This window comes from Procambarus clarkii, chromosome 24 (assembly GCF_040958095.1).
Source record: "Procambarus clarkii isolate CNS0578487 chromosome 24, FALCON_Pclarkii_2.0, whole genome shotgun sequence".
Taxonomy (NCBI): Eukaryota; Metazoa; Arthropoda; class Malacostraca; order Decapoda; family Cambaridae; genus Procambarus; species Procambarus clarkii.
The window spans coordinates 3401507-3415735 of record NC_091173.1 but is presented as its reverse complement, the minus strand read 5'-3'; the positions used below and the strand labels follow the sequence as shown (position 1 = coordinate 3415735).

The 14229-nt window shown below is 47.8% G+C and overlaps 1 protein-coding gene across 1 annotated transcript in view; it reads left to right on the top strand.

Moving 5' to 3' along the window:
• Positions 1-14229, top strand: part of LOC123761798 (exportin-T) — a 209248-nt gene that overhangs the window by 143855 nt on the left and 51164 nt on the right.

Sequence of the window (14229 nt, the reverse complement as noted above, 5' to 3'; positions counted from 1 at the left end):
TGGCCTGTAGAAACCCCCGTGTGGTTGGAAGCATTCTATGTCTGTGATCGACTGGGTCAGGCATCCAGAAAGGTAAATGTCCCAAAACAAACCCTATTCTGGTGAAAATTGCTACAAAAAGTTGAGCAAGTTTATAGAACTCCCCAAAAGGAAACGAGCAAATGAGCATGACGTCACACGTCGCCGCACCGCTGTCTGCACAGCTCCCCCTTCCTGGGAGGGGGAATGGGGAGCCCCAGACCTCCACGACGGTCATCCACCCGTCAGTTTTGAGGCTGATGCTATAGGCAATGGTCGTGCGCTCTGGCTCAGTGGTTGCAGCACTCTTACCTAGTGTGTGGGGTGACTAGTGTGGTGTACCTAGTGTGTCTTCTAGGTGGTGCGTGACCCGGGAGTGTTTATCCAGTACTCAGGTTCCTTGGATTCTGCCTCTGCTACGCCATTTACTGCTTGGTTTTCAGCTGCCCTCTGTGTGGTAGGGTGTTCTGTCTCCCTTGTTCACCTTAGGGTAAGGGTCAGTTTGCACTGGTAGGGGCACAGGGTACTGCGCAGCTTGTTTTCACCACTCATAGCGACCGGCTCTGTTCCGCCTGGGTACGCTGTTCTCTTGCGGGGTTTTCTTTTTTTTTTTGTTTGTCTGCCTGGTGTGGGGGTCTGCCTTGGTTTTTGCCCCTTGCGTACTGAGTACTCTTCCTTTTTCCGGTGGTTTCCCCTGCTCGGGCCCTGTGAGTGTACACATCCTGGGGGTTCAGTTCTTAGAAAGTTGCTTGGTAGACTTGGGCGCCGGTTAGCAGTACCCTGCCTGAGTTTCCCTGAGCGTGAGTTCCATCTCAGGATCCTGGGAATCACCACTGGGATGTATGGGTCCAATCGATGTGACCCCGGAGTCCCCCCTTCGCTTTGTGCGAGTTCAAGAGTTGCTCTGTCCCCTTGTCTCAGGGTGACTCACTCTGTCTTTGCCTCCTTCTGCTGCCTGTGGGGTCGGTGGCACCTTTGGCCCGGAGTTCTACGCGTTTTGTTGCTTGTTTGTGACTTGGTTACTCAGTCTTATGCTGACTATGCGGGTACAGACAGCACGGACATTGCTCGTTGAGTTTAGATGGTGGCAATGCGCTACGTTGTTTGCTCCCCGGAAGCCCAGAGGCGGCTCTATTTTGGTTGGTGTGATGGGGCATGGGGGTGTTGGTTGCTTCGGTTTTGTTTCCTTTCGCGCGCCACCTTGCCTTTCCCCTGTTGAGGTCTGGTTTGTTTCCCCTCCCCCTTCCTTGCTGCATCCGGATCCTTACCGTCTGTGGGTTCGGGGTAGGGGCGGGGCTTCGATGGTCTTGAGAATTTGGCGGTCTTCGGGAATTCCCCTTCCGGAGTAGCGACTGAGGCATTCGAGCCTGTTTCTCTAGCTGTGTTGTATGAGTCTGCCACTGGGCTCCCTTCTTTAGTACAGTACAACCTTAATTCAACGTACCCCGGTTCAACGAATCTCCGGCTAGTTCGCACACTTTTCAGGCCGGATTTACTCACCCGGTTCGATGGACAATGGTTCCCCGAACTATTGTTCGTCGAGACAAAGTTCACAGACTGGTGGAAAACTTTCTCATTCTATCACAGATTACAATTAATAATTCGCTCATATGACAAGTTCAGTCACACAAGTGGACCACAGAAATGAACTGTACAAGTCGTCCACAAGCTTACGATGTTGAGGCAGAGTTCACAGAGTGGTGGAAAACTGTCTCATTCTATCTACAATTAATAATTCCTTCATATGACAAGTTGGATCACACAAGTGGACCACACAACAAGTGAACCATATGAACCAAACACAAGCCAGAGTGGTCCACACAACAAGTGAACCATATGAACCAAACACAAGCCAGAGTGGTCCACACAACAAGTGAACCATATGAACCAAACACAAGCCAGAGTGGTCCACACAACAAGTGAACCATATGAACCAAACACAAGCCAGAGTGGTCCACACAAAAAGTAAAACATATTAACCAAACACCAGCCCACCGGTCCACACAAGTGAACGACAGAGTTTCAATGATTTTCGTTCGCCGATTTGTGGCTCGCGTATCTTTGTAAATTACTTTAAAGGCTGAAGCGTGAATAACTAGCTAATGTGTTGAAATATTCTTATATACATTTTCTTCTGATGAAACAAGATGAGTGAGGGTGGACAGATAAGGGAATACTGAACTGTAAACCTGACTTTACAGTGAGGTTTCACTCACTTTCACGTGTCATCATAGTTCAGTGACCAATGACTTTGATAGTTTCAGATTAATAAATAATTTCTAAAACTGGTGTTTTAATAACTCTTTATTATTCTAATTTAACTAAACTAAATAAAACCAAAAATATGCTGTAATATGATAGATATCTGCTATTTGAGATATTATTCGTGTTATTGGTGGCTCACAAGTCCAGCACGAGTGAACAGGTCTAATCCGTGTGAACACAACACCATGCTTGTTTTGTTTGATTTCATCGCTATAGTTCAGTGACCTACGGCTTCGAAATGATAAAATTGATAAATCAGTTCTAAATTAAGTATTTTTATAGCTCTTATTATCGTAATAATGTTGCTAAACTAAATATATAACCCAAAAATATATAATTTGATGTAAATCCAATATTTGAGAGAAATTCATGTTACTGGATCAGGCTTAAACACCAGCCTACTGTAGGGTGTAAAGACTTAGTCTGCGTATGTACAGTATGCACCCAGTGCCCTTACCTTTGTCTGTGATTGACGTACAGTATTTAATCGCCGGTGGAAGAATAATTGTGGAATTTACCATTTTTTGACTACAGCTGTATTGTTATACAACAAAATGTCTCAGGGGCTTACTAATAGTGTCTTATTAATGCCAAAAATGAAACAATATTTTGCAAGAACTTATTGCAGAAAATCAACCAGCACGAGCACAGCCGTACCCAGCACGAGCACAGCCGTACCCAGCACGAGCACAGCCGTACCCAGCACGAGAACAACCGTACCCAGCACGAGAACAACCGTACCCAGCACGAGAACATCCGTACCCAGCACGAGAACAGCCGTACCCAGCACGAGAACAACCGTACCCAGCACGAGCACATCCGTACCCAGCACGAGCACATCCGTACCCAACATGAGAACAGCCGTACCCAGCACGAGCACAGCCGTACCCAACATGAGAACATTCGTACCCAGCATGAGAACAGCCGTATCCAACACGAGAACATCCGTACCCAACACGAGAACAACCGTACCCAGCACGAGCACAACCGTACCCAGCACGAGAACATCCGTACCCAACACGAGAACAACCGTACCCAACACGAGAACAACCGTACCCAGCACGAGCACAACCGTACCCAGCACGAGAACAGCCGTACCCAGCACGAGCACAGCCGTACCCAGCACGAGCACAGCCATACCCAGCACGAGAACAGCCGTACCCAGCACGAGCACAGCTGTACCCAACACGAGCACATCCGTACCCAACACGAGCACAGCTGTACCCAACACAAGAACAACCGTACCCAACACGAGCACATCCGTACCCAACACGAGAACAGCCGTACCCAACACGAGAACAGCCATACCCAACACGAGAACAGCCGTACCCAACACGAGAACAACCGTACCCAACACAAGCACATCCGTACCCAACACGAGAACAGCCGTACCCAACACGAGAACAGCCGTACCCAACACGAGAACAACCGTACCCAGCAAGAGCACAGTCGTACCCAGCACGAGCACAACCATACCCAGCACGAGAACAGCCGTACCCAACATGAGAACATTCGTACCCAGCACGAGCACAGCCGTACCCAGCACGAGCACAGCTGTACCCAACACTAGAACAGCTGTACCCAGCACAAGCACAGGCGTACCCAGCATAAGCACAGCTGTACCCAGCATGAGCACAGCCGTACCCAACACGAGAACAGCTGTACCCAACACGAGAACAGCCGTACCCAGCACGAGAACAGCCGTACCCAGCACGAGAACAGCCGTACCCAAACGAGAACAGCCGTACCCAGCACGAGAACAGCCGTACCCAAACGAGAACAGCTGTACCCAGCTCGAGCACAGCCGTACCCAGCATGAGCACAGCTGTACCCATCACGAGCACAGCCGTACCCAACACGAGCACAGCCGTACATCTGCTTGAGCACAGCAGTACCCAGCACGAGCTCAGCCGTACCCTGCACGAGAACAGCCGTACCCAGTACGAGCACAGCTGTACCCAGCACGAGCACAAGCAAAGCTGATGCAAACATTTAAAAACAATGTGTGTGGCATGAACAGTTAGAACTAGTGTTAAATTTAAGTGTGTACATAGTGTTAAAATTAAAGTTGCAGTAATTTTAGTGTACAATAGCTTTCATAAACTTTATTGTAGTACTCAACATTCAGCAGAACTACTTAATCAACACAGTGTGAACGGTATAATACACTACAGTAAGTATTTACTGTACAGCATTCACAACTCCATGAGACTTCAAGATGGACATAACTCCAACAATAAGAAAAGTAACACATGTAAGACAGTATTTTTTAATAAAGTAATAATATATAGGTACAGTATATAATATGATAATGCATTTTTATTGTGTACAAGAAAAAAAAAACACTGACGCAAACGCCTCCTGAAGGTCACCTCTTGCAATGCATCCAATGCTCCAACGCACTGGGGTTGGTCCCATACAGTACGTTGAATCGAGGTTGTACTGTACTTTTCCGGCTGCCCCGGCTTTTTCTTGTGAGGCTGGGGCTTTGGGGGACCGGCTCGGCCCCGGGACCTGCCGTGTGGGTTTCCGGGGCTGGAGAGGGGATGACTTGGGGGGCCTCAGGTACCGTTGGGTGCCGCCGGCTTTTCTACCCTCTGTGTGGGGCTTGCGGTTACGAGGAGTAGGGTTTTTTCTTTCCCCCCTCTTCGTACGAGTTGTTGGGTGAACCGAGCCCCTCCCCGGGCTCGGTTCTTTGTCCCTTCGGTCCATCGGGTCCGTTCTGTCGGTGGGTACTTCTCTCCGTTTCTTCACCCTTCTTCCTTGGGACGGGACTTCTCCATCGTGTTCCCCTCTTCTCGGGGTTCTGCATAACTTTTGCTTGCGGGTGTGACTGTGCATTTATGTGCCTTTAAGTGCCTTCATGCTTTGTAATTACTTAAGTGTAATTACCTACATGTAGTTACAGGATGAGAGCTATGCTTGTGGTGTCCCGTCTTCCCAGCACTCTTTGTCATATAACGCTTTGAAACTACTGACGGTCTTGACCTCCACCACCTTCTCACCTAACTTGTTCCAACCATCTACCACTTTGTTTGCGAAAGTGAATTTTCTTATATTTCTTCAGCATCTGTGTTTAGCTAGTTTAAATCTATGACCTTTTGTTCTTAAAGTTCCAGGTCTCAGGAAATCTTCCCTATCGATTTTATCAAGTCCTGTTACTATTTTGTATGTAGTGATCATATCACCTCTTTTTCTTCTGTCTTCTAGTTTTGGCATATTTATTGCCTCTAACCTCTCCTCGTAGCTCTTGCCCTTCAGTTCTGGGAACCACTTAGTAGCATGTCTTTGCACCTTTTCCAGTTTGTTGATGTGCTTCTTAAGTTATGGGCACCACACAACCGCTGCATATTCTAGCTTCGGCCTAACAAAAGTCGTGAACAATTTCTTTAGTATATCGCCATCCATGTATTTAAAAGCAATTCTGATGTTAAAAGCGTGGCATAGGCCGACCTCCCCGGTCGGCCGAGCGGACAGCACCCTGTACTTGTGATCCTGTGGTCCCGAGTTCGATCCCAGGGGCCGGCGAGAAACAATGGGCAGAGTTCCTTTCACCCTATGCCCCTGTTACCTAGCAGTAAAATAGGTACCTGGGAGTTAGTCAGCTGTCACGGGCTGCTTCCTGGGGGTGGAGGCCTGGTCGAGGACCGGGCCGCGGGGACACTAAAGCCCCGAAATCATCTCAAGATAACCTCAAGATAGGCTCCTCGCACAATATTCTTTATGTGGTCCTCAGGTGATAGTTTTCTATCTAGAACCACCCCTAGATCTCTTTCTTTATCAGAATTCTTTAAAGATTTTTCACATAATATATAGGTTGTGTGGGGTCTTTGTTCTCCTATTCCACATTCCATAACATGGCATTTATTAACATTAAATTCCATTTGCCAAGTGGTGCTCCATATACTTATTTTGTCCAGGTCATCTTGAAGGGCATGACAATCATCTAAGTTTCTTATCCTTCCTATTATCTTAGCATCATCAGCAAACATGTTCATATAATTCTGTATACCAACTGCTAGATCATTTATGTAGACAATAAACATCACTGGTGCAAGAACTGAACCCTGTCGTACTCCACTTGTGACATTTCTCCAGTCCGATACATTGCCTCTGATCACTGCCCTCATTTTTCTATCAGTCAGTAAATTTGTCATCCATGTTAGAAGCTTACCTGTCACCCCTCCAATATTTTCCAGTTTCCAGAACAACCTCTTATGCGGAACTCTGTCGAAAGCCTTTTTTTAGGTCCAGATAGATGCAGTCAACCCAACCATCTCTTTCCTGTAATATCTCTGTTGCTCGATCATAGAAACTAAGTAAATTCGATACACAGGATCTTCCAGATCGAAAACGATACTGTCTGTCTGATATTATATCATTTCTCTCCAGGTGTTCTACCCATTTAGTTTTAAATATTTTTTCCAATATTTTGACTATTACACATGTCAATGATACAGGTCTATAATTAAGGGGGTCTTCTCTGCTTTCACTTTTGTAGATTGGAACTATGTTAGCCTTTTTCCACACATCAGCTACAACTCCTGTAAAAGGGATGCCTGAAAAATCAGTTGAAATGGAATGCTGAGCTCAGGTGCACATTCTCTCAGAACCCATGGTGAAACTCCATCTGAACCAACTGCTTTGTTCTTACTGAGCCCCTTTAGCGTTTTTTCCACTTCGTCTCTAGACACCTCTATGTGCTCTATGTTGTTCTCTGGAATTCTTATTGTGTCTGGTTCCCTGAAGAACTCATTTTGTACAAACACACTTTGGAACTTTTCGTTTAATGTTTCACCCATTTCCTTTTCATTTTCCGTGAATCTATTTCCCATTTTCAACCTCTGAATATTATCCTTTACCTGCAATTTGTTTATGAATTTATAGAATAGATCTGGTTCTGTTTTACATTTGTCCGCAATCCCTTTTTCAAAATTTTTTTCTGCCTCTCTCCTCACTGCCGTGTAGTTGTTTCTCGCATGTTTGTATCGCTGGTATGTTTGGGGGTTCGGCCTCTTCCTGTGTTGATTCCATTTTTGTGTCGTTTGGTCTCTGGCCCTCTCGCAATTTCTGTTGAACCAATCCTCTTTCCTAGTTCTGCATCTCTGTTTTGGTTTAAAAAATTTTGTGCCTCCATCATATATTTCACAAAACTTGACATGCATCTCATTCACTTCCTTGCCTAGCAACAAGTCTGTCCAATTATACTCACTAAAAATTTTTCTAAGGTTGCCATATCGTCCTCTCCTAAAGTCAGGTTTTTCAATTGCATCAACCTTCTTATTTTCTTCCAGATTATAATGCATTGCATACTTTATTCCCAAAAAGACATGGTCACTTTTACCCAAGGGATTAAGGTTCTGAATGTCAAATATTTCTTCCTCCTTCCTGGTAAATATCAAATCTAGCATGGAGGGAACGTGCCCTTCCCTCATCCTCGTAGCTTGTTTAACATGTTGATACAAGAATGTTTCCAGGATGAGGTCTACAAATTTATAGGTCCAAAAATCTTCTGTTTTAGCTTCATATGCTTCCCAGTCTATGGATTTCAAGTTGAAGTCGCCGACTATCAACAGTCGTAATCTATCGTTATCCGCTCTCGCTATGATCTCTCTAATTATTGTTGTAAGACCTTCTCGTTTACTATCTAGCTCCTCCTTTGACCATGTGCTGCTTGGCAGTGGACTATTTATGATCATTAGTTTATCATCCTCATGGCAGATCTCTAGTGCTATTATGTCAACTTCTTGTGGATTGGCAGTCATTATTTCCTTCACCTTTAGGTGTTCTTTTACCAGCACAGCAACGCCACCGACTTTCCTAATTTTTGTCCCGTCTCCAAATTGAGTAGCCCCATGGGAATATGACCTCATTTAAAATAAGATCTTCAAGTTTTTTCTCCGTGAGTACTTTGGAACTTGTTCCAACAATGTCTGGTGTCTGCAGCTGTATTACATCACTTAACTCCAGTATCTTCGATCTTATTCCATCTATGTTGGTGTATGCAATCTTCAGGAACCTGTTCCCTCTCTTCTTATTTTTCACTCCCCCTCTCTCTAATGATTTTGTTGGTTTGCCTTTTATGTACCACTTTACTGGTCTGCCTACCCCTATCACTTTGTAGAAAAAAGAATTGATTTCTTCTTCATTCCTACTCTCATTTAAACGTTTTGCCTCGGCGAGGTTCAGTTTCAGCTTCTCCCTATCTTCTTTTGAAAGATCTCGTCTTAATGACCACACTTTCCTATCCTCATCACTTTGTAATTTTCTAGCATTCCTTAGTACTTCTTCCATCTGTTTGGCACCATTTAGGGTGATCCTCAAAGGTCGATCTTTCCCTATTACATATCTGCCTATTCTCCTGTAGTCGCACACATTCTCTATGGTTGTAAGACCTTCCACGAGGCCAACAATTTTATCTACTACTTTTGCTTCTTCTACAGCTCTTTCTGACCTAGATGTTATCTCCTTTTCTTTGCAGCCAAAAATTATCAGGGACTTACTCCGATCAACTGTGTTTTGCACCAACTTCGGGTTAGATGCCAATTCTTTTCTCACTTTTGTGCTTTCTTTGTGCTTGCTTCTATATGTTCTCGAAGTTTCAGGAAGATTTTAGCTTCTTCCAGTATTATTGGAATGTATGTCGCCTTCCGGTGTGGCTTCCCTCCAGTCCTCTCTAGGGCTCGATGGTCCTCTTCCGTGCTTCTTCTCGGTTTTCGGTCCTATCTCGTTCTTTTGTAATTGTATCTTCTCTCCGTGCTCTGTCTCGGCACTGCTCGTTTTCTTTATCTATTCCTAGTTGGCGCCTTCCCGCTGAACGGGTTGTGTGGTTCGGACCTCGTGTCCTGCACATGTGCCATGGGAGTTTGTTTTGATATGGGCGGTGTGCACAAGTGCTGGTGTTTTGCGTCATTTCTCTCGGGTGCTTCGCTTCTCGGTCCTCTCAATTCTCCAGTCCGTGACCCGTAGCTACTGGGGGTGTTCTGGATTGTCGCTATGGGGAGGACGCTGGGTTTTTCCCTGCGTTTGGGTGTGGGGCACCTCCTTCGCCTCTACCCTACTATTCTCCTGCATGTGCGTCTCTAGCCTTATTCCACTGCCAGTGCTCCCGGAATCTTCTTGGCTACATTGTGTCGTCATATGTTCGTGCCTACGTTCTGCAGGTGAGTTTATGCTGTCTGGCATCTCTTTCGGAGACGCCAGACAGCGTGCGAAACGGTGCAGAAGTAACATCAATACTTTGATGTTACTGCTCGAACATATGCATGCCCAACCCATGCTTGAGTCAGTCAAGGGGCCCCACCTTCACCATGTTACGAGGTACATTGGGGGGAGTGAATGTTATGAGGTAAATGTTCCTGTGTCAGGATGTTATGAGGTGACATTTTACTGCAGTTTTCTTACTGTGGATGCGTGTTGGGGTTTGGTTGTGGCATTTTGTTTGGCCCTTGTGTGCTTCTTCCTGGGGTCTTCCTTGTTCATCTGTGTTCTTTGTTACAAAGGGGGTCATGGTCGCATTTTTTTTGTGGTCTTATTTAGGTCACTCATTCCTTGCCAGTCTTGCAGTGCCTGGCTTAGCCCTTCCATATCCATTGGATTTTCTGTGTTCACCAAGTTGTGCTTGCTGGGGTTGAGCTTGGGCTCTTTAGTCCTGCCTCTCACCTGTCACTCGCCTGACATCTTGATGGCCTCTGTACCTACCTAGTTGTGTTTGCGGGGGTTTAGCTCTGGCTCTTTGGTCCCGCCTCTCACCTGTCATTCGACTAATGTACAGGTTCCTGAGCCTACTGGGCTCTATATCTACGCTTGAAGCTGTGTGTAGGAATCAGCCTCCACCACATCACTTCTTCATGCCTTCCACTTGGCTGCTACTCTGACACTGAAATACTTTTTTCTAACGTTTCTATGGCTCATTTGGACACTCAATTCCACCTGTGTCCCCTGGTGCATGTGCCCCTTGGGTTCCATAGTCTGACTTTATCTACCCTATCACTTCCTCTGAGAATCTTGAATGTGGTGATCATGTCCCCTCTAGCTCTTCTGTCTCCCAGTGACGTGAGATTTAATTTCCGTAGTTTCTCCTTGTAGCTCGTACCCCTCGGCTCAGGTGCTAGTCTGGTGGCAAACCTTTTCATCTTTTTCAGTTTAGTCTTATCTTGGAACATGACCAGCAGCTCTGTGTGTTGTTGGCCGTGTCCCTTTCGTTCCTGTTTGCTACCTGCCTTCTTCATTTCTCATCTTCCTTCTACACTTTTGTCTTTAGCCGCTGGTGCTGGGGCTGTTCTTCTAGTCTTTTTTCTTATGTTTTTCTGTTTTTTTCTCATATTATCGTACACATTGTTGTGTGTTTTGTTTGTGTCTTTTGCCAAGTTTGGGTTCCTGGTTTCCTAGCTTACCCTGACAGTTAGCATTTTCAAGGTCTTGCAGTGTCCCTTCTCTAGTCTCGCGTCGGAACCGTAGTCTCCGGTTTCCTGGTGAGCTTGCTGGCGTTGGGAAATTTTTCTGCCAAGAAATCTTTTGCCAAGTCGGCAAATCCAAATTTGCCTGCTTGGGTTTCCGGCTTTGCTTGTTCAGTGGTCGCACCCGAGATCTTCCCGCGGCTCCACCTCCTAGGCTCGATTGGTCCATGGTTGGGCTGGTTCGGTTCTGCGTTGAGTCTCACGCCTTCTGTTGGTGGTTAGGTGGCTTCGTTGATGTTGTTCCACCTGCGTGCTTCTTCTTGGCAGCAGTGTGAGGTTGTTTGGCGGTCTTTCCTTTTCCTTCTGTAATTTTTTCGGTAGTTGCGTTTTATTGGCGTGGTCTCGTCCTTCGCTTGTGGGGGTTCGGGGCTGTCATCTTGCCACATACTGTTGCCTCGTATCGGGCGGCGCTGGCGGAGCCGCTTTAGCTTGCTTTCTGTATTGCTGTAACTTCTGCGCCATTTTGCAAGCTGTCTCGTGCGTTGTTTCAACTCCGGCCTGCTTATGCGCCGCCTGAGCAGGTGGCACACGAGTTGGATTTGGTGTCAGCCCCTTCATGTTCCTTCGGGTCCGTCTGTCCCGTCCTTCCTGAGGTTTTCAGCTTCCCGCATCCCACCGCATGAGGTGCGGGAGGTAATTGCGGCTTGCCCACTGCACGACTCGGATTATGCCTCTTTAATGGATCCATCTTCATTCAGGTTTGGATCTTCGTTTCCGTATTGGGTTTGTTCTTAGGTTCCGGAGTCATCGTAGCTTGGGGACTGCCCTGTTTTTTCGTTGGAGGCATGGCATATGTTCTGTCGTTCCCGCACGCTTGAATGCCGAAAGGCTTTGACAGTAGTCCAGGTTTATCTGGGGGGCAAGTTTGATCACCTCAATGCGTGCTTGATCGCCCCTGCCCTTCCTCGGGATGTTGGCATCGTGCAGCTTCGTGTGCAGGTTCTCCCACCCTCTCGGCTACACTAGTTGCTGAGGATTTGCTCGCTCGTAGCCTGTTGTCTTGCTTTTCTTTTTCCTCCTGGAGCTGTCCTTGGATTGGCTTAAGGAGGATGTGGAGGTGCTTGGGGCCGTTCCTGGGTCTGGTGCCTTGGTCTTGGCTGCGCGTGTGTTGACTGCCCTGTTTAAGCTGTTCGTACCAATCCTGTGGGATGCGGTGTCTCTCTTGTTTGCTTCTCGTCTCATGTGTCAGCAGGCAGTGCTTGCGTCCTCCTTGGAATCTGCTTGGGCCCTGGCTCATAGGTTTGTGGACTCTGTGGTTTGGCAGTATCTGCAGGCAGCTTCTGCCAGTTGTCGTCCATTGTCGGACTTGTTGGTTCTCCAGGGTGCCCCGTGGGGTATCTTTCCCGGAAGGGTCGTGCCAGGGCACGAGGTGCCTCGCATCGTGATAGGCCATTGGTGCCAGTTTCGGGGGTGGAGCAACCTTCAGATCCATTTTCGTTTGGTCGGCGTGGTAATCACTCTGTGTGAAGGTCGGGTTCTCGTAAGGGGTGTCGTTTCTTTCACAGTTTGTCACATAGACTGGGCATTGGGCGGGAGGCTTGCTCTTTTTGCTCATGCCTGGTTCCACGATTTGTTGTTTTTTGGGTCATTTCGAGCAGCCATTGGTGGCGTTGAGTGGCCCCTCCTTCTTCGGGGGGGTTGGGACTGGCGAGCAGGACTCTTCTCCTGTGCGCTGTCGGGTCATCTTGGAGTGGGTGTGCTTGTGTGTGGTCGAAATGACGACCTCCCTCAGATGGGTTTTCCATCTGTTTCCAGTCCCGAAACAGGACTGTGTGGACCCGAGGTTCAAACTGGACGTGTCCTGTCTGAACCCCTGGGTCTTTTGTCCCCTCCTTTCGGATGACTCCACTGTCCCAGGTTCGACTTCTTCTGGAGACGAGTGCTTGAATGGTGTCCCTGAACCTTTGGGACGCTTATTGGCACGTCTTGATTCATCCGGGGTTCAGGGACTGGCTCGGTTGTGTTGTGGGATGTCGGGGTTAAAGCTTTCATTGCCTTCCTTTCGGCTTGAATCTGGCACCTCATGTTTTCACACGTGTTACCAGGGTCGTGGTGGCCCATCTGCAACCACTCGGGGTTTTGGTTCTGGCCTATGTTGACGACTGGCTGGTGTGGGCTCCCAGAAAGTCTGCGTGTCTTGTTGCCAGGGATTTGGTTCTTTCTCAGCTCGCCGGGTCCAGGATCCTGGTGAACTGGAGGAAGTTCCATCTGGTTCCCTCTCTGGTTCGGTCTTGGCTGGGTCTTGTGTGGGACTTTGGACCGCTTTCTCGTCTCTCCCTCCGGAGTCTCTGCTTCAGCTGCATCCTGTTCCTAAGAGGGTCCCGGGTCACGCAGCAGTTGCTCGGGGAATTTGTGTGGGAGCCTGAACTTTGCCATGATGGTCTACCCGCCGGGTTGTGTGTGCTTCGTCGGCTGTTATGGTACTCTCAGGGACGTCCCTTTCGCCTCTCTCGCGACCTCTGGGTTCGGCTTCCGGGGGCTTTGCATTTGTCGGCTTCCTTTTTGGTCTTTTTGCGGTTCTGTACCGTGGCGCCTCCATGAGCCCTCACTCGATGTGTTCAGAGCCCCTTGGCTGGGGTTTTGTGACTAGTGCTCACCAAGCCGGCCAGAGTCGAGGGGGTCTGTCCTTTTGTCGAGGTCATAGCACGTGGCTGCTTCTTGAGATGATCCTTGAGATGATGAATTCGGGGCTTAGTGTCCCCGCGGCCTGGTCCTCGACCTGGCCTCCACCCCAGGAAGCAGTCCGTAGCAGCTGTCTAACTCCCAGGTACCTATTTACTGCTAGGTAACAGGGGCATCAGGGTGAAAGAAACATTTTGCCCATTTATGTCCCCCTCCACCGGCAATCGAACCCAGAACCTCAGGACTACGAATCCGAAGCGCTGTCCACCCAGCTGTCAGGCGTGGCTGGTTCGATCTTCTACGCTCTTTGTGTCTGGTCTTTTTTACTCTGGTTTATGTCCACTTGGGTGGTAATCAGGTTGCTTCCTTGATGGTGTCCCACCTGCGAGTGTCATCTCGAAGGCAGTATGATGTTGCCTGGCGATCCTTTCGGCACTTTTTGTCTCCTCCTAGGTGTTCTTCGATTTCTGATAGAGTTGTTTTGTCCTTTCTCTCTCTCTTGGTTGTTTCAGGACCGTCATCTTATGCTGAATACTGCCGCCTTGTATCATGCAGGCTGGCAGAGCCGCTTCAGCTTGCATTCGGGTGGATTTCACTTCTGCCCCATTCCGCAAGTTTTCTCGGACTTTTTGATTGGGGAGTTAGTTCTGCTTGCTAGTTTTGCTTTCAGTTTGCAATTTTTGTCCCACCTGTAGTTTGTTTTGGAATTCCTGCTTTTCTGGTTACCTGAGCAGGTAGATAGATGGCAGGCATAGACTGCTTCCAATTACATAGGGGTGTCTTAGGCCATTGCTCCTCGTCCCTCTGTTGAGGGGGGCCAGGTTCTGGCTCTGATCCCCAGTAGGTCTAGAACTCCATCGATTGA